The sequence below is a fragment of the Panthera leo genome, chromosome B3, assembly GCF_018350215.1.
Source record: "Panthera leo isolate Ple1 chromosome B3, P.leo_Ple1_pat1.1, whole genome shotgun sequence".
Classification (NCBI taxonomy): Eukaryota; Metazoa; Chordata; class Mammalia; order Carnivora; family Felidae; genus Panthera; species Panthera leo.
The window spans coordinates 88,851,527-88,873,220 of record NC_056684.1 but is presented as its reverse complement, the minus strand read 5'-3'; positions in this window follow the sequence as shown (position 1 = coordinate 88,873,220).

Genomic DNA, 21,694 nt, shown 5'->3' with positions numbered 1-21,694 from the left:
CCGTCGTCTTTGGAGGGACGTGGAATCCCCTCATCGGTTTTGGAGGGACGTGGAATCCCCTCAAATGTCTAAGCTAGCTTTCAGTGTTGCTTCCATGGAGTTGGAAGATTTTCTAGGGGCCCTCTGTTTGTCTGTTTTTGTGTTTCTCTGTTTTGTTCTGTGGACTTACTGGACGGACGTTATGGGACAGACTCAGACTACTCCTCTAAGTATTATGATTGATCACTTTAAGGATGTGAGGGGAAGAGCTAACAACCTCAGTGTGGAAGTCCGAAAGGGTCGGTGGCAGTTTTTTTGTTCTAGCGAGTGGCCAACTTTCAATGTCGGATGGCCACCAGAGGGGACCTTCGACCTCCCTACCATCCACCGAGTCAGGAGTATCATCTCTCAGCCTAAGACGGGCCATCTTGATCAGCTCCCTTACATTATCACTTGGCAGGACCTTGTGGAAGACCCACCCTCTTGGCTTAAACCCTTCCTAGCCCCGCTCCCTCCGGAGCCAAAACCCATTCTTGCTTTGCAGGGGACAAAGAAGAAGAAAAGTCTTATCCAGCCTTCAGCACCCCTCTACCCTGTCTTACAGGGGGGTACTGAAGAAGAATTAATTTTTCCTCCCTCGTATAACCCCTCTAGGATGCTGGAAGAACACCATCCTCCCCCTCCGGGGGAGGCAGATGCTGTTCCGAGAGCGGGAGGCGGAAACGCTCCAGTGGGAAGCCCGCCCTTCACCAGACAAAGGGCTCAGAGGGAGCAATCCGCCTCCGCCGCCGACTCCACTATTCTGCCCCTGCGAGCCACCGGACCCCCAGACGCGGAGGGGAACCAGCCCCATCACTATTGGCCTTTCGCCACTAGTGACCTCTACAATTGGAAAGCTCAGAATCCTAAGTTTTCCGAGAAACCGGCAGGGCTTATTGATTTATTAGACTCTGTTCTTTTTACCCATCAGCCCACGTGGGACGATTGCCAGCAGCTTTTGCAGGTCCTGTTCACGACTGAAGAAAGAGAAAGAATCGTCAACGAGGCCCGAAAACTAGTTCCGGGCACAGACGGGAATCCCACAACCAACCAGGCTCAGATAGATGCCTCCTTCCCCTTAACTCGGCCCCAGTGGGATTTCAACACGGCAGAAGGTAAGGAGAGGCTCCGGGTCTACCGCCAGACTCTAATGGGGGGTCTCTGAATGGCTGCTAGAAAGCCAACCAATTTGGCCAAGGTAGGAAATGTACAACAGGGAAAAGATGAATCTCCGGCTGCCTTTTTAGAACGGATCATGGAGGCATTCCGTACCTATACCCCCATGAATCCAGAGGCTCCGGAAAGCAAGGCAGCTGTTATCATGGCCTTTGTAAACCAATCGGCCATAGACATTAGGAGAAAATTACAGAAAATAGATAGACTAGGAGAAAAAAGTCTGCAGGACTTACTGGTGGTAGCCGAAAAGGTATATAATAACCGGGAGCTTCCTGAGGACAAGCAGGCTCGCGCCATGGCGGCTGCCAGCAGTAAGCAGACTCGAGACCTGGCGAGAATACTACTAGCTACCACTGCTGACTCCCCTGAGGAACGAGACCGCCGTCTCTGGCAGCTGGCAGACGACGCAAGAAAAGGTAAAAGAACCACCAAGGGGGGGAAGCAGAGGCTGCAGAAGGATCAGTGCGCATACTGCAAGGAGATAGGGCATTGGGCCCGAGATTGTCTGAAAAGGGCCGGCGGGAAAGGAAGCAAGACTGATCGAGTAAAAGTCCTAGAGCTAGATGAACTAAGTGATTAGGGGAGTCGGGGTTCGGACCCTCTCCCCGAACCCAGGGTAACTCTTAAAGTGGAGGGGACCCCTGTTGACTTCCTTGTCGACACCGGAGCACAACATTCGGTCCTCCGCACCCCACAAGGAAAACTAGCCAGCAAGAAGTCCTGGGTACAAGGGGCAACTGGTATGAGCCAGTATTCATGGACTACCCGAAGAACAGTAGATTTGGGAACGGGCCGGGTATCCCACTCCTTTATGGTAATACCAGAATGCCCCTACCCGCTGTTAGGACGGGACTTACTGACCAAGATTGGAGCTCAGATAACTTTCAGACAAGGGGGGCCTCAGGTCACCGATGGCAAGGGCCACCCCATCCAGGTCCTGACCATGAAACTGGAGGATGAATACCTCCTCCACCAGGAGGCGCTCCCGAGAGAGGATAATATAGACAGATGGCTACAAGAATTCCCCTCGGTTTGGGCAGAGACTGGGGGGGGGATGGGACTAGCCGCTCATAGGACCCCAGTCCTGGTAGAGCTCAAGCCAGGAGAGAGTCCGGTAAGGATCAAACAATACCCCATGTCACAGGAGGCCCGGAAGGGGATCCAGCCACACATCCGGAGACTACGAAGCCTAGGGGTACTAGTTCCCTGCCAGTCTGCCTGGAACACCCCCTTACTGCCGGTCAAAAAGCCTCACACAAATGACTACCGACCGGTACAAGACCTCCGGGAAGTAAATAAGAGGGTCGCGGACATACACCCAACTGTTCCCAACCCATATACTCTCTTGAGCTCCTTGGCGCCCCCCAGGGTCTGGTATACTGTACTAGATTTAAAGGACGCCTTCTTCAGTCTGCCGCTGGCACCCCAGAGCCAACCCCTGTTCGCCTTCGAGTGGCATGATCCGGAGGAGGGCTACAGTGGGCAACTCACCTGGACACGGCTACCTCAGGGATTCAAAAATTCACCCACCATCTTCGACGAGGCACTACACGAGGACCTGGGTGAGTACAGAAGGGAGCACCCTGGCCTCACCCTCCTACAGTACGTAGATGACATCCTGATTGCTGCTGACACGGCCAAAGACTGTGAGCGAGGGACCCAGGACCTGCTGGCTACCCTGGGAGCTTTAGGGTACCGGGCATCCGCGAAGAAGGCTCAGATATGCAGGGAGAGGGTAAGTTACCTGGGATATATCCTGGAGGGCGGACAGCGGCGGTTATCAGATGCCAGAAAAGAAACTGTCCTAAAGATCCCTACTCCCACCTCCCGAAGAGAAGTGAGGGAATTCCTAGGATCAGCCGGCTACTGCCGCCTCTGGGTTCCAGGTTTTGCTGAGATCGCCAGGCCCCTATATGAAGCTACCAAAGAAGGGAAAACATTTAAATGGACTGAAAAAGAAGAAATTGCCTTTAATCAGTTAAAAAAGGCCCTCCTAAGTGCCCCAGCCCTGGGCCTACCAGACATTATGAAACCCTTCCACCTCTTTGTAGACGAACATAAGGGAATAGCAAAAGGGGTTCTAACTCAAGCCTTAGGCCCCTGGAACCGCCCAGTGGCTTACCTGTCTAAGAAACTAGACCCAGTGGCTGCCGGCTGGCCGCCATGCCTAAGAATTATTGCGGCGACAGCACTCCTAGTCAAGGATGCAGACAAACTGACCCTAGGACAGGAGATCTGGATCACAACCCCACACGCCATTGAAGGGGTCCTGAAACAGCCTCCTGATAGATGGATGAGCAATACACGTGTGACTCATTACCAGAGCCTCCTACTCAACCCTCCACGAGTGCGGTTCCGCCCCAGTGCAGCCCTCAATCCTGCAACCCTGCTGCCCGACCCTGACCTAGGTGCTCCACTACATGACTGTGCGGGAATCCTGGAACAAGTACATGGATTCCGGATGGACCTGACCGACCAGCCCCTCCCCGATGCCGAGGCTACTTGGTTCACTGATGGCAGCAGCTTTGTGCGAGATGGACACAGGTATGCGGGTGCAGCGGTGGTCACCGAAATGGACACCGTATGGGCGGAGGCTCTACCCTCCGGAACGTCAGCCCAGCGAGCGGAGCTCATAGCCCTCACCAAGGCGCTGATGCTGGGAGCTGGAAAACGGCTTAACATCTACACAGACAGCCGTTATGCATTTGCCACAGCTCATATTCATGGGGCAATTTATCAGGAGAGGGGGTTACTGACGGCAGAAGGACGGACTATAAAAAATAAGCAGGAGATACTTAACCTGCTTACGGCCTTATGGCTTCCTGCCAAGCTAGCCATTATCCACTGCCAAGGGCACCAAAAAGCTGATAACCCAGTAGCTAGAGGTAATCGAAAGGCTGACCAGGCAGCCAAGGCAGTAGCCCTTACTCCAGTCCCCACCATGACCATACAACTACCAGACCCGGGAGACCCAGTTTTACCAGACCAGCCCAAATACTCCCAGGAGGAGTTACAGCGGATCAAGAAACTCCCCATGGCCTAGGAGATAAAGGGATGGTGGTATACACCTAACAAGGAGCTCGTGCTGCCAGACCGGCTCGGAGTCTCAATATTAGAGCACATGCATCGGTCTACTCACATGGGGGCCCGAAAATTAAAAGACTTAATCCGACATGCCGGAATCAAGATTCACCAACAGGACACCAAAATAGAGCAAGTTGTATCTGCCTGCAAGACCTGCCAACTCACCAACGCGAAAGCCACATCAAATAAAAAAGGAACCAGGCTCAGAGGCACCAGACCGGGAGCCCAATGGGAAGTCGACTTCACTGAAGTCAAACCAGGAAAGTATGGTTATAAATATCTTTTAGTATTTACAGACACCTTCTCTGGCTGGGTGGAGGCATACCCAACCAAGCATGAAACGGCTCAGACGGTGGCTAAGAAGCTACTAGAAGACATCTTACCCAGGTATGGTTTTCCTGCCATGGTAGGATCAGACAATGGACCAGCTTTTATCTCTCAGGTAACACAGGCAGTAGCCAAGGCGGTGGGGGCAAACTGGAAATTACATTGTGCTTATAGGCCCCAGAGCTCAGGACAGGTAGAAAGAATGAATAGAACCCTAAAAGAGACCCTTACCAAATTAACCATGGAGACTGGCGGGGACTGGGTGACTCTCCTACCGTACGCCCTTTACCGGGTTAGAAACACTCCTTACACTCTGGGTTTTACTCCCTACGAGATCATGTTTGGCAGGCCACCCCCTGTTATTCCCAGCCTTCGAGCTGAACTTCTTGCAGAGTTTAAAGATCAAGAACTTTTTCTTTCCTTGAGAGGGCTCCAGAGGGCGCACGAGGATATTTGGCCGCGCCTCCGTGCCATCTACGAGGCTGGCCCGACCCCGACACCTCATCAGTACAAGCCGGGAGACTGGGTCTATGTCAAGAGGCACCACCGAGAGACTCTCGAGCCGCGCTGGAAGGGACCCTACATTGTAGTGCTGACAACCCCCACCGCTCTCAAAGTAGACGGCATCGCGACCTGGGTCCATCACACCCACGTTCAGCCAGCGGACCCCTCCTCGATCCGGAAGGACTTCGTCACGCGATGGGCCATCAGTCGGGACCAACACAACCCGCTCAAGCTCAAGCTCAAGCTACAGCACATTCGACCCACCTAATATTGGTAACTCTGTTAACTCTGCTTGTCATTGCTCATGCTACCGGGAGTCCCCACACCCCCCAAAACATCACCTGGCAGATCATAGATACCAGCTCAGGGACAATACTTAATTAGACCTCCCAGAGCCACCCCAGGGACACATGCTTCCCAGAACTTTGCGTAAACCTCTAAACTCTGTTCCCCTTGTCACCATAAATGCAGCCGGTCCCATGATTGGGTCCCTAAGCTACATGACAAGGGAGGAATGAAAGGGCGGGCCTATGCCGGCCGACTCCATCTTGTTCTGTGTCCTTCACCTTGACCACACCTCCTCCCCTTGAGTAACCCCCCCCCTCACCTGTCTAACAGGACTCGGACCCTTCCCCAGCCAATCGGCTGAGGCCACAGCCGTTACCTCACCAACTGCCCCTGGGCCCCAATAAAACCTTTGTCCTTTTGAAACTCGCTCTCTCTCCCTGGTATCTCACCGCTGCGTCGGTGCAGGTAGGGGATTGAGCTCGAGCTAGCTCGAATAAAGGTTCTTTTGCTTTTGCATCGGACTCGGCTCCCTAGTGGTCTTTGGGGATCACGAATTCTGGGCATAACACTACAAGGTGGTATAAGATGGGGCCCAGAGTTAAGTGAGTTCATAGGCTATGAGATTAGCCAATTGGAGAAGACAGTAGATTGATATAGGTAAGAATTAAAAGTATATAGTATATACTTAAGAGGTAACACTCAGGAGTCAGTGATGAGATTAAATAAAGTATGAAGGAGAATAGATGAAAAATTATTTTGAAATGCAGTCTTTGTGCTTGGAACATACTCATTTAGTATTCCAACCCTGCATATTTTATATAAGTGTGGATGATTGATAAGTCATAGCCAATATTCCAAAACATTGCATATAAATAAATAAAGCAAAATTGATTTTGAAAAATGGTAGCCATTTAGCTGAATTTAAGATTCATGTCAAAATTCGATTTTTTTAAATTTCTTAAAGGTATAGATAGAATTTAATTAAATAGAATTATGATTCCAATTTATCATGAATAATTTTTTTATATACATTTATTTATTTTTGAGAGACAGAGAGAGACAGAGCACAAGTGAGGGGAGGGGCAGAGAGAGAAGGAGACACAGAATCCGAAGCAGGCTCCAGGCTCTGAGCTGACAGCACAGGGCCCGACATGGGGCTCGAACCCACAAAAGGTGAGATCATGACCTGAGCCGAAGTCATACACTTAACCAACTGAGCCACCTAGGCGCCCCTATCATAAACAATTTTTTAAAGTTTCTATAAGAAATCTGAAAGTTGATTTTAATATTCCAAAAAGCCTTACAAAATATGACTCTGCCACCATTGCCACAACTGCCATTTCCCCACAGATATGCGTATTGATTTCTTTAATATTCAGAGGCATGAGTTACCATGATTAATAAATTGAAATGGATATTATTTGTTGTTTGATGAATGGAGTATATGTTACCTAAAACAGAAGAAAAATACTAAGACCAAAACATCAATGCACATTATTATTTATACTATAAAATAATAAAAATTTGAATATGCTTAATAAACTTTATTTTTTAATGTTTTTTTAATTTATTTTTGAGAGAGAGAGAGACAGAGCATGAGCGGGTGTAGGGACAGAGAGGGCGACACAGAATCTGAAGCAGGCTTCAGGCTCTGAGCTGTCAGCACAGAGCCCGGTGCAGGACTCGAATTCATGAACCCGCAAGATCATGACCTGAGCCAAAGTCAGATGATTAACTGACTGAGCCACCCAGGTACCCCTGAATATGCTTAATAAACTTTAAATATGAAGGCTGTGACTCCCCTCTGCTTTATTTATTTCATTAAATTTTATTGTAGGTAACCTTTCACAATTTCAAAAAAAGGATCTAAAATGTAAAAATATAATTGTGAGAAATTAAGAAAGTCTGTTATTATTTCTAATAGAGGAAGGTTAAATACTCTTCAAAAGTCATTTAGTGATCCTTTTGGTTTGAAATAACATGATCATTGTTCCACAAATGGTCCATGTACACATATAACAGGGAAGTTGGGGTGCCTGGGTGGCTCAGTCGGTTGAGCCTCCGACTTCAGCTCAGATCATGATCTCACAGTCCATGAGTTCGAGCCCCGCGTCGGGCTCTGTGTTGACAACTCAGAGCCTGGAGCCTGCTTCAGATTCTGTGTCTCCTTCTCTCTCTTCCCCTCCCCTGCTAATGCTCTGTCTCTGTCTCAAAAATAAATAAAAACATTAAAAAAAATTAACAAATAACAGAGAAGCTATCCTTCCCAAAGTAATATGAAGAAACTGCATTTATAACTGTACGTAACTCAGCAAATTTTAAAATTGAATAAAATCAGTATTTCAAACATTTATACAATATAGTTTCACTCACACCCACCCTTTGTTTTTGATCTCTGAATAGGTTTCAATCTGCAAAATACTTCTGAATGTTTTCCATTTAAACTTAGTTTCAAAAATTCTAAAGCACACTTACAATCCTTCCTCCCTACATACATTATCACTGTTCATCAAACCACCTTGCTTCTAGTAGTCAGGCCCCCAAAGTATTGATTCTCTTGACTCTCTGCTCTTTAATATTTTATCAATCCCAAGGTTCTGTTTATTTTTCTTTTTTACAATATTGTTCACCTCCATTTTTCCTTTCTGTCCCCTAAGGCAGCATATTAAATAAAACAGGTCTAGGTTCAAATTACTAAACGAGTATCTGATATATATATATATATATATATATATATATATATATATATATATATACACACACACTTATAAAATATATATGTATAATATTTATATTTATATTATATTATATATATCTATAATACATATTTATAATATCTATTATATATATATATATATATATATATATATATATATATATAATATTAGTCACAAAGTACAAAGATTAAGACCTATTACTTCTTTCAGGGAACCCATGTTCTAGATTTCAACATGGAGGGTTTGTAATCTGGCCAACTGGTATGCAGATTGATTTGCCACTTGTTAGGTCTTTCCTTTCAAAACAATTTGGATTTCTGTAGAAAAAGTGCATAAGCATTTCTACCCTGCAGGATTAAGAAAACAAAAAGGAGAGAAAGACAGAAGACAGAATGTGTGCAGTGCTAAGGGGGACATAAAACAAGAGACAACAGGAGGAAACAAACAAGGAGAAGGACAAAAAGAAAAAAGAAAGAGTCAGAGCTACTCCCTGGCTCTGGAAGTTCCTTGAAGTAAACCCAACAGAAAAATATAATGGCTTTAGAAAGAACAATTAAGGCCACCTGGGTGGCTCAGTCAGTTAAGCATCTGACTTTGGCTCAGCTCATGATCTCCCAGTTCCTGAGTTCGAGTCCCACATCAGGCTCTCTGCTGTCAGCATAAAGCCTGCTTCGGATCCTCTGTCTCTCTCTCTGCCCCTCCCTCTCTCTCTCTCAAATAAATAAACTTTAGAAACAACAATCAATTCAACAAAGAAGTTAAGTGAACCATTATAAGAAATTCCAAATAACACAACCCCAAAAACATGACAAAAGAGACTGCTAGACAACTAGACATCTGGTCACATCTTTTTAAATAAACTCTTTTGTCAGTTCCCCATGAAAGGAGGAAATATAGGTTTTTTGTTTGTTTGTTTGTTTGTTTAATGTTTACTCATTTTTGAGAATCCAAACCAGGCTCCAGTCTCTGAGCTGTCAGCACAGAGCCCAACACAGGGCTCAACCCATGGACCATGAGATCATGACGTGAGCAGAAGTTAGTCGCTTAGGTGACTAAGTCACACAGGCACCCCAGGAAATAATAGGTTTAATAAAAATTACAAAGGCTAAGATATTTGAGATTTCAGAGGTGTGGTAAATTATGAGATACAAACAATATGAATATTTAATTCAAAAGGTTAATCGCTGATTTCATCATAACCAAATAATGTATACACTGAATTATGTTTAAATCATTCTTTTTAATTAAATTTTAATTATTAATTAAAATTTTAATTTAATTAATCTTCATTTAAGATTGGTATCTAATGTTGATTTATGTCCAGTCTTACTACTGATTGGGTGGAGGAAAGATAAATTGAAAGTCATGTAGCTTTAAGCGTTGGTAGCTCTCTAAGAAATTACAAGGTTAATAAAATTTTATCTAAGGGTTGGTAGCTCTCTATGAAATTATAAAGTTAATAGAGTTTGGACATATTAATATCTACCTCATCCATATATTTCCATATAAGTTCTTAAATGTTTCTAAAATTTCATGATCACTGCCTTACCTTTATCCTGTAGATCCAACTATACTGGAATAAATCTCTTTTTAAAGTGTAAGGAGGTAAATGATCCTAATGAAAAATTGGATGCCATTGGTATATGGGATACTTTTCTCTCCTAAATTTTATTGTATTTTCTTACACAGTAACGAGCATATGCTTCATATATACTTCTTGTCAGATTCACAGTGGTTGAGAGTATGGTCTATCTGCAGTCTCTCCTCTAGTATACGACAGGGGTGGAAGATAAGGGTCCCACTGTGACAGAATCCTTCTCCTGCACTCTTATTTCATTTTTATACCTTTTACTTTTTCTACTACCTCATCCTTTCATAGAAGTACTAACGAGCTGTTGTAAACTTTAATTACTTAAAATATTACAAAATACACTTTCCATAATTCCCTAAAAATCTCTCTTGATAAGGATTCGTTTAAATAAAAACTAAAATTGGGCACCTGGGTGGCTCAGTGGGTAGAGCACCCAACTTTGGCTCAGGTCATGATCTCTCAGTTCGTGGGTTTGAGCCCCATGTTGGGCTCTGTGCTGACAGCTGAGAGCCTGGAGCCTGCTTTGGTTTCTGTGTCTCCCTTTCTCTCTTTGCCCCTCCCCCACTTACACTCTGTTTCTCTCTCAAAAATAAATAAACATTTTTTAAAAATTTAAATAAAAAAATAAAAACTAAAATAAAACTGAAACGAACCCCTCACAAAAATTTTATTCATTGTGATTTTCAGTTTTATACCTAAAATAGAGTTTTAGTGTTTTTTAAAAATAAGAAATTTTAAAACTATAATTTATGCATGCTCTTCAATATAAAATCCTTATTCAGCAGGATCTGTCTTGCATGGTATGATCTTTTCAGCCTATAACTGTGTAATAAGAGAAGGTAATTTAATTCCCTTGAGGCCCCTTTCATAAGCTAAAATATATGTTTCTGCATTTAGAATTTCTTTCTTGCAGGTATTCTATAACCCTAAATATATGCTTCACACAGTAGCCACATCTGTTCCACCATAGGTGATGTGGGCAAAGCTTCCAAAGAATTGCTCAAACATTCAATAAAGCAGTTAGGCAGATGTCTTTGAGTTTCTTTGGTACACAGTTTTGTTAGATTTCATGCTGATTACGCAACAGACAACTGCTAAAAGTGTGCAATGGTGAAATATTATTGACTATATTTTGAGGAGCTGAATTTAAATGTCAAATCCTAATTGTACAGCTGCTTACACAATGCACCTTAAAAGAGAATAAAAGTTGAAAGACTGACTCTGGTGAGATGTGTGAAGAAAAGCAAGTAATCATATAAGACTCTTACATAGAACCTACATATTATTAGGTGTGTTAATCCTTGTATAATGTGGCTTCACATTTAACCAATGTTATCATTAAAGAATGGTATGATTTGATAGCTAATGTTGGTCTATTTTTACCTACTAAGATAAATGTGAGATAAAGAATGTAATTACAGTATCTATCTCCACTCCTCAAGCTATTTTGATAATAGTTAATAGGACCAGTATTTCCCTGTAGAGACTATGTTAATCTAAGTAAAGAGGTAAACTGAGGCCAGCTCAAAAACATGAATTTATTTGGGAATAGCAGAGGAATTGTAATTCAAGACAAGCAAACTGTAGCAAGTTACAGAGGAGTCTGTTGAGCCTTTGGGATAGGTCAGATCTATGGGCAGGGAACATAAACAGGGTAGGATTCAGTTAGAGTCAGTTAAAATAAAAAGCCAAATGGAGACCAGCCTTGAAAATTTCCTGAGTGGACAGAATCAGTCCAGGCACACAAACAAAGCTCAATTTAGCCCAATTCATGGAACCAGTGTAACCCAGATCATCTCCCATTCATAACTCTGGCAAAACTTCCCAAGGTTGATACCTCTGTTCAACCTCCCATCATCCAAGAAAATTCCAACACTATCAGTTTCCCATGGGAAATCAGTCTCACTCCTTAAGTTTTGTCTTCCTGGGGCACATGCATGAGATTCTCCAGTTTCTATCCTCTATTTCTATTTTCTTTGGAATTGTTTTACAACTGTAAATGCTTGGGTAATCTCTTAGAGTAATGTTAGCAGTGTTATATTCTTCTTGTTTAAGTTATTCCATATTTAACTGGATGGATGAATGGTTTGGCATTGATACCATGTTTTTTAGTAATACTGGACATATTAATATGAGGTTTGAGAGGTTTAAAACTGTCTGTGTTGTATTTTTAAAGGTAAGAGAAAATAGCCTTAACAATTCAGACTTTTGAAGTGATTGCCTTTTATACCTTTTTCCCTGCCTTTTTTCTCTCTGAGGTGTGCTTCGCTAAATTTAGAACAATGATAGAAAAATTCTTCCACCTTATTTTTCATCTTGCATGCTAATACTGTGGATTGAAAACATTCTCTTACAAAATTACAAAGCTGACCTACTATCGATTTCTTTCTGATTTGCTGGTGCTAGTAATATCAAGTCAAGAGTTCTATTTTTTACTCATTCAAAATTCAAAAGTTACTTTCTCCTTAAACATTCAATACTTAAAAAAAGCTAAAACAAAACCTTAAGAGAGAGACAATTATTAATATGTTCACTAATTCGTTTAACAAATATGTATCAAGTGCATATGCTTTGCTACTCTGGGAACTAAATTACTACTCTAGGAACTAAGACTACGATAGAAAAAATCCACTTTTTCCATGGAACTTACATTTTAGTGAGGGATGACAGATAATAAATATAGAGACATATACAAAGTATTTATCTGTATGTTATATGTATATATTATTAATTATATTTAAATAAGTAGAATTATATATTATAAATAACATGGTAGGTAATAGTGAATGCAATGTAGAAAAATATAGAAGAGAACAGAAGGAATGTCAGAATTTGGGAGTTGAAATAAAATAATTTTACTTTGGAGTCAAAAACTTCCATAATAAAAATAATCTTGAATAAGAGAATAATACCTCTAAGGGCACCTGAGTGGCTCATTTGGTTAAGTGTCCAGCTCTTGATTTCATCTCAGGTCATGGTCTCACTCACAACACAGAGCCTGCATGGGATTCTCTCTTTCCCTCTCTCTCTGCTTCTTCCCTCAACTCGTGCTCTCTCTCAAAATGAATAAATAAACCTTCAAAAAAAGAATAATGCCTCTAGTCAGTTTTGCTGTGAATGTGTGTATATGAATATGAATATCTATATGAATATATAAAGGTAATTCCACCAAGTTTTCTACAATATAAATATGTCAACAACATTGCTCTTCTATTTCTAGGGAAAATGTCTAAAAGGCAATTTTTAAAAGTACAAATAGTAACTGAGGTTAGAACTTGCCTTCGAAGCAATCTGGAAATTTGAGAGCCAGAGTTATGAGAAGAAATACATGGAGCTGACTGATTAACAATAACTTTAGATAGCTGAAAAGTGAATTCAGAATCTCTGAACTAGGTGAAGTTAGGTCCAACATGAAAACAAATAAAGAATCAAGTAAATGTAAGGGATTGGGTCTATGAACAAACCCAGGAAAGACATGAAACAGGCAAGAGCTGCAGAGTGAAGGTTTCTTTTATGTCACATCCACCTCAAGGTCTGGCTACTGGCTAGTAAGGGACAATGCTGGTTGGAATACCAAGTATGGAGGATTATCAAGGCTTCTATGTAATAGCTATAAAGTATTCCAAAGCAGCACCCCAGGCTCACCTTGGGTCTGAGCAAGGGGCAACAAATAGACATGTTCCTTGAGCTACCACGTTGGCCCAATCTAGGCAATTACCCTCCTATGGTTTTTTGCTCATTTATACCATATTCGTTTGAAATGTATTTGTTAACATTGCAAAATTACATGTTTGAAAGAAAGATTTAAAAGTGAAAAGAATATGCAATCAATCAAGTATAATTTCCAGATACCTGAAATATTGTATACTCAGAAATTTACAGGAACAGCTTTTCTAAATATTCATACAATGAAAAATGTATCGCAGTCTTAGCTTTTATCTAGTGATAGGTTATATTCTGGAATAAATTCATAAGAGGATCTAAAATTTCATTTTTATAATAAACTAAATTGATATCAATTTTATTAATATTTTTATACTTTCTCATAAAATGAGTAAAATTTTAGTGTTTGTTATAACACTTGAGACTCCAAGTTCAAAGTCTAAGATAACGTATTCTTAAATGAAATGAATGTATTTTCCTTTTTAAGTGAAAAAGCAGGTTACAAAGAGTATGAGAGTACAACCATATTTTAGTATACCCATATAACACACATTTACATGCTCATGCACATACTACAAAGATGTAGAAATTTATGTATTAATAGACTATCACTTATTTCCCTTAGTGAATAAATTATGAATATTTTAATATAATATTATTCCTTTCTGTAACAAATATTTTTTATACAAGAAAATAAATAATTTAAACGAGGAAGAAAAGGAAATGGGGGGATCCACTCTATAACAAAGGTATAAGGTATTATCATTTTTTTCTTTTAAGTTTGCATTTAAATTCCAGTTAGTTAACATATAGTGTAATACAGGTTTCAGACATAAAATTTAGTGATTCAATGTTACATACAACAGCCAGAGCACATCACAGCAAGTGCCCTCCTCAACCCATCACCCACTTAACCCATCCCCCTGCCTGCCTCCCCTAGTAACCCTCAGTTTGTTCTCTATAGTTAAGAGTCTGTTTTCTGATTTCTCTCTCTCATTTCATACGCTCATTTGTTTTCTTAAATTCCACATATGAGTAAAATCATATAGCATTTGGTGAAGAGACAGTCTCTTTTCCACTGAATATTCTTTCCTGCTTTGTCAACGATTAGTGTGGATCCATTTCCGGAATTTCTATTCTGTCCTATTGATCATTGTGTCTGGTTTTGTGCCAGTACCACACAGTTTTGATCACCACAGCTTTGTGATATAAATTGAAGTCCAGAATTGTAATGCCTCCAGGTTTGCTTTCTTTTTCAAGACTGCTTTGGCTATTCAGGGTCTTTTGTGGTTCCATACAAATTTTAGGATTGTTGGGGCGCCTGGGTGGTGCAGTCGGTTAAGCATCCGACTTCAGCCAGGTCACGATCTCGTGGTCCGTGAGTTCGAGCCCCGCGTCAGGCTCTGGGCTGATGGCTTGGAGCCTGGAGCCTGTTTCCGATTCTGTGTCTCCCTCTCTCTCTGCCCCTTCCCCGTTCATGCTCTGTCTCTCTCTGTCCCAAAAATAAATAAAAAACGTTGAAAAAAAATTTAAAAAAATAAAATAAAATAAATAAATTTTAGGATTGTTTGTTCTAGCTCTGAAAAATGCTGATGTTATTTTGATAGGGATTGCATTAAATGAATATATTGCTTTGGGTAGGACAGATATTTTATAACATTTGTTCTTGCAATCCATGCGTATGTAATGCTTTTCCATTTCTTTATATTATCTTTAATTTCTTTCATAAGTGTTCTACAGTTTTCAGAGTACACATCTTTCACCTCTTTAGTTAGGTTTGCTCCTAGGTATCTATCTCATGGTTTGGGTGCAACTGTAATGCGACTGATTCCTTGATTTCTCTTTTTGCTGCTTCATTATTAGTATATAGAAATGCAATAGATGGGGTGCCTGGGTGTCTCAGTTAGTTAAGTGTCTGACTTTCAGCTCAGTCATGATCTCACAGTTCATGTGACCGAGCCCCACATCCGGCTCAGTGCTGCTTGAGGTTCTCTCCTCCTTTCTCTTTCTCTCTTTCAAAATAAATAAATAGAATTTTAAAAAGAAGAAATGCAACACATTTCTGTACATTGATTTTGTATCCTGTGACTTTACTGAATTCATGTATTAGTTCTAGCAATTTTTTAGTGGAGTGTTTCAGGTTTTCTACATAGAGTATCATGTTGTTTGCAAACAGCAAAAGTTTGACTTCTCCCTTACTGATTTGGATACTTTATTTCTTTGTCTGGCTGCTGAGGCTAGGGCTACGTTAAATAGCAGTGGTAAAAGTAGACATCCTTGTCTTGTTCCTGACTGGAGAGCAAAAGCTCTCAGCTTTTCCCCATTGAGGATGACATTAGCTTGTTGTTCATTTGTTTGTTTGTTTGTTTCATATATGGCCTTTATTATGTTGAGGTTTGGTCCTTCTAACCTTTTGTTGAGGGTTTTTTGTTTTTGTTTTTAATCATGAATGGATGTTATACTTTGACAAATTCTTTTTCTACATATATTGAGAGGATTATATAATTCTTACCCTTTTATTAATGTGGTGTATCATGTTGACTGATTTGTGAATATGGAAACACCCTTGCAACCCAGGAATAAATCTCACTTGATCGTGGGGATTCTTTTAATGTACCGTTGGATTTGTTTTGCTAGTATTTTGCTGAGAATTTTTGCATCCATGTTCATCAGAGATATTGGCCTATAGATCTCTTTTTTAGTGGAGTCTTTGTCTGTTTTTGGTATCAGGGTAATGCTGGCTTCATAAAATGAGCTTGTAAGTTTTTCTTCCATTCCTATTTTTTGGAATAGTTTGAGAAGAATAGATACTAACTCTTCTTCAAAAGTTTGGTAGAATTCCCCTGTGAAGCTATCTGGCCCTGGACTCTTGTTTGCTCAGCTCAGAGATTTTTGATTACTGATTCAATTTCTTTGCTGGTGATCAGTCTGTTTGAGTTTTCTATTTCTTCTTGTTTCAGTTTTGATCATTTATATGTTTCTAGGAATTTATCCATTTCTTCCAGATTGTCCACTTGGTTAGCATGCAATTTTTCATAATGTGAGACAGGAAACCATCAAAACCCTAGAGGAGAAAACAGGAAAAGACCTCTCTGATCTCAGCCGTAGCCCATTTCTTACTTGACACATCCCCAAAGGCAAGGGAATTAAAAGCAAAAATGAATTACTGGGACTTCATGAAGATAAAAAGCTTCTGCACAGCAAAGGAAACAATCAACAAAACTAAAAGGCAACCAACGGAATGGGAAAAGATATTTACAAATGACATATCGGACAAAGGGCTAGTATCCAAAATCTATAAAGAGCTCACCAAACTCCACACCCGAAAAACAAATAATCCAGGGAAGAAATGGGCAGAAAACATGAACAGACACTTCTCTAAAGAAGACATCCGGATGGCCAACAGGCACATGAAAAGATGCTCAACGTCGCTCCTCATCAGGGAAATACAAATCAAAACCACACTCAGATATCACCTCATGCCAGTCAGAGTGGCCAAAATGAACAAATCAGGAGACTATAGATGCTGGAGAGGATGTGGAAAAACAGGAACCCTCTTGCACTGTTGGTGGGAATGCAAACTGGTGCAGCCACTCTGGAAAACAGTGTGGAGGTTCCTCAAAAAATTAAAAATAGACCTACCCTATGACCCAGCAGTAGCACTGCTAGGAATTTACCAAGGAGTACTGATGCATAGGGGCACATGTACCCCAATGTTTATAGCAGCACTCTCAACAATAGCCAAATTATGGAAAGAGCCTAAATGTCCATCAACTGATAAATGCATAAAGAAATTGTGGTTTATATACAAAATGGAGTACTACATTGCAATAGAAAGAATGAAATATGGCCCTTTGTAGTAACATGGATGGAACTGGAAAGTGTTATGCTAAGTGAAATAAGCCATACAGAGAAAGACAGATACCATATGTTTTCACTCTTATGTGGATCCTGAGAAACTTAACAGGAACCCATGGGGGAGGGGAAGGAAAAAAAAAAGAGAGAGAGAGGTTAGAGTAGGAGAGAGGCAAAGCATAAGAGACTCTTAAAAACTGAGAACAAACTGAGGGCTGATGGGGGGTGGGGGGGGGTGATGGGTATTGAAGAGGGCATCTTTTGGGATGAGCACTGGGTGTTATATGGAAACCAATTTGACAATAAATTTCATATATTTAAAAAAATAATAATTGTCTGCATTTCTGTCATGTTGGTTGTGATCTCTCCTCTCTCATTCGTGATTTTATTTGGATCCTTTCTCTTTTCTTTTCTATATGTCTGGCTCTAGGAGCTTACCTATTTTGTTTTTTTTCAAAGAAACAGCTCCTGGTTGCATTGATCTGCTCTGTTGTTGTTGTTGTAGTTTCTATATCATTTATTCTACTGTAGTCTTTATTATTCTGCTTCTTCTGCTGGCTTTAGTCTTCATTTGTTGTTCTTTTTCTACGTCCTTTAGGTGCAAGGTTAGGTTGTTTATTTGAGACTTTTCTTGCTTCTTGATATAAACCTGTATTGCTATACATTTCCCACTTACGACCATTTTGCTGCATCCCAAAGGTTTTGGACCATGATGTTTTCCTTTTCATTTGTTTCCATGTATTTTTTTAAAATCTCTTCTTTAATGTCCTGGTTGACCTATTCATTATTTAGTGGGATGTTCTTTAACTTCCAAGCATATAAGATCTTTCCAAATTTTTCTTGTGGTGGACCTCAAATTTCCTAGTGTGCTGTGATCAAAAAGATGTATGGTATGATCTCATTCTCCTTGTACTTCAGGCCTCATTTGTGACTCATTATGTAATCTATTCTGGACAATGTCCCATATGCATGTGAAAAGAATGTGTATTCTGCTGGGATAACATGTTCTGAATATATCTGTTAAGTCCATCTGGTCCAGTGTGTCATTCAAAGCCGTTGTTTCCGTGTTGATTTTCTGCTTCAGTGATCTGTCCATTGCTTTAAGTATGGTGTTAAAACCCCCTACTGTTTTTGCATTATTATCTATGACTTCTTTTATGTTTGTTATTAATTATTTTACATATTTGGATATTCCTAGGTTGGGGGCATAAATACCTATAATTGTAGATGTTCTTGTTGGATTGTCCACTTTATTATGATATAGTGCCCTTCTCTAACTCTTGTTACAGTCTTTGGCTTGCAGTTTAGTTTGTCTGATATAAGTATAACTATTCTGGCTTCCTTTTGATGTCCATTTCATGATAAATGTTTGTCTATCCCCTCACTTTCAATCTGCAGTTGTCTAGGTCTAAAATTAGTTTCTTGTTGGAAGCATATACATGAGTCTTGTTTTTTTGTTTGTTTGTTTGTGTGTTTGTCCTCCATTCTGACACCCTATGTTTTTTGATTGAAGCATTTAGTCCATTTACATCCAGGGTGATTATTGATAGATATGTATTTAATGCTGCTTTATTACTTGTTTTATTGTTATTTCTGGATATTTTTTCTGTTCCTTTCTGGTCTTTGTCACTTTTGGTCTTTCCTTCCCAGATAGTCCCCTTTAATATTTCTTGCAGGGCTGGTTTAGTGGTCATTAACTCCTTTCATTTATGTTTGTCTGGGAAACTATTGTATCTTCTATTCTGAATAATAGCTTTGCTGGTTAGAGTATTCTTGGCCACAGATTCTTCCCATTCAGCACATTGAATATATCATGCTACTCCCATCTGGCTTGCCAAGTTTCTGTGGAGAGATCTGCTGCTAGCCTTATGGGTCTTCCCTTGTAAGTTAGGGACTTCTTTTGTCTTGTTGCTTTTAGGATTTTTTTCTTTATCACTACATTTTGCAAAGTTAACTACAATATGTTTTCATGGTGGTTGGCATCCTTTTGCTGATTTTAACAGTTCTCTGTACCTCCTGGATTAGGATGTCTGCTTTCTTCTCCAGATAGGGAAGTTTTCAACTATTTTCCTCAAATAAACCTTTTGCCTGCTTTTCTCTTTCTACTTCTGGGATTCCTATGATATGAATGTTATTACATTTTGATAGAGTTAGTGAATTCCCTAAATCTACTCTCATGATCTTTCTTCTCTCTTTTGTTCAGCTTCATAATTTTCCAAATTCTTTCTTCTATATCACTTATTCATTCCTCTGCTCCTTTCAGCCTTGTGGTCACTACATACAGTTTTGAAATCTGTTATTGCATTTTTCATTTCTGCGTGATTGGGTTTTAGGTCTTTTATCTCTGATGTAAGGATTTCCCTAATGTCTTCAATGCTTTTCTCAAGCCCTGATAATACCCTAATGATTGTTGCTTTAAATTCAGCAACAAGCATATATTATTTATATCTGTTTCAATTAGATCTCTGTCTGTGTTCTTTCTTTGGGGATGAATTCCTCCATGTTGGCATTTTGTCTAGGTCTCTGTCATCTTCTTTGTGTTAGAAAATCATGTTATGTTTCCTGCTCCCAAGGGTAATGGCTTTATGAAGAAGAGGTCATATAACGTCCATGGCCTGGCACTTCAGGAAGTGTCTCTGGTGTATGCTGCATGCACTCTCCTGTAGTGTTTTGGCAGCTCTTTCCCTCAGGTGTGTCATCTGCAGAGTTTATCCTTGTCTACAGTGGGCAGTATTTGTACCTTGACCAGAGTGTGGCAAGTTTTAACTAGGCTTGCTCTGGTCTGCTTGTTAAATGAAACTTGATGTTACTGCCACTAGAACTGAAACTCTGCAGAACCCTATGGTCAGTAGACCTGGTGTATGCATTTTTGAGAAAGCTGTTTTCACACTGTCTCTGGGTTTCATCCCTGCCTGGAATAGTGCAGTGCATTTTGGGCTCCATCCTAGACAAGCCTGCTGACTCTTAAAACTCCAAACTTTAGGGTCCTGGTGTGGTAGGGACCTGCACTGGTCTTCTGGGACAGGGTCTTGCTGTGTTGTGACTGATGCAGGTTTGACCCAGAAGGGTGGTCGTGCCAGAGTGCAGGGCCTTGGGATTTGGAGCAAAGCAGGCTATAGCCAGTGTCCTGATTAGCCACTCTCAGTAGGTGTCTCTGTGCCTATGCTGAGTAAAATGGGAAAGTGAAATGTCCCCCACCAGTTCTTTTGTCCCTGGAGAGGCAATGCCACCTCTCACAGATTTTCTCTAAGAAATACGAACAATCTCTCCCCATGCCCTTTAGGTGATCTTCAGATCACACAGTCTGCTCCAGGGTTTTCTGCCTGCCTTCTCTCCAAGAGTCAGGGAGCACTCTCAGGTCTCTATCCCAACTAAGCCTGAAGACCTCTAAAATTCCAATTTTTGAGCCCTGCACGTTGCAAAAACTCAAAAAAACAAAAACAAAAAACAGCTCCTCTCATCTTCCTAGCCAAGATCTTTGGGGAAGTGTTCTCCCTGTGCTTATCTGTGTTCACTCCACTCTGTCTTGCCTGAGTTCTCCACAGCCAGGGCTCTCTCACCTCCACAGCACCTGGGATCCATTTCTTCCCCAAACCACATCTCCGTACTTCCTACCTTCCTTGATGTGGCCTCTTCTCTCTCTCTGGTTGTGCAGTTTATTCTCTCAGTCCTCGGGGAGATTTTTGGGGGTATTCAGAATGATTTGATAGTTATCTATTTGTGTTCAAGGGATGAGGCTAGCCTATAGTCCTCCTACTATGCCACCATCTTAGCTCCTCCTCTAAGGTGTTGCCATTTTAAAATTACCATTAGACATGCTTTTATGTTTCTTTGTTAAGTGGCCTATATGACACAATGGATGCACTGTCCTAGAGTTGTCTTTGTACCCTGATGGCACTAATATGCTGTCATTGCTCCCATTACAGAAAAAAAAGTAATTTATTTTCTCCACACCAACTAATTTCCAATTCTCTCACCATGTATCACATTAATTTCTTTTCAAAAGTCTAACAGAATGTTTATTTTCATGTTGTCCTTAATAGTGGCAGGAAGCCCATAATAATGCTTTTGTTCCCAACAACCTATAAAATTCATCAGATATTTAAGTAGTCTTCATTGCTAAAAAAAATAAATAAATAACCCCCTAACCCCTGATGGATAATAGCACATAAAATGGCTAACTTTCATTCTGGATATGCCACTTCCTTTCTGAAATTTTGCCACACCACAGCAGAGACACTACACCAAACAATTCCTCCTTTGAACTTTCATCGTGCCATATTTATATATTCTTGCTAAACAGCAACAACAACAACAACAACAACAAAACTTGATAAGTTATTGTTAGAGCAACAATTTGAGTTTTTTAAATAGATTGTTCAGAAAATTTAATTTAATGGGACGTGGGTGGCTCAGTCAGGTAAGCATCTGACTTTGGCTCAGGTCATGATCTCACAGTTCATGGGTTTGA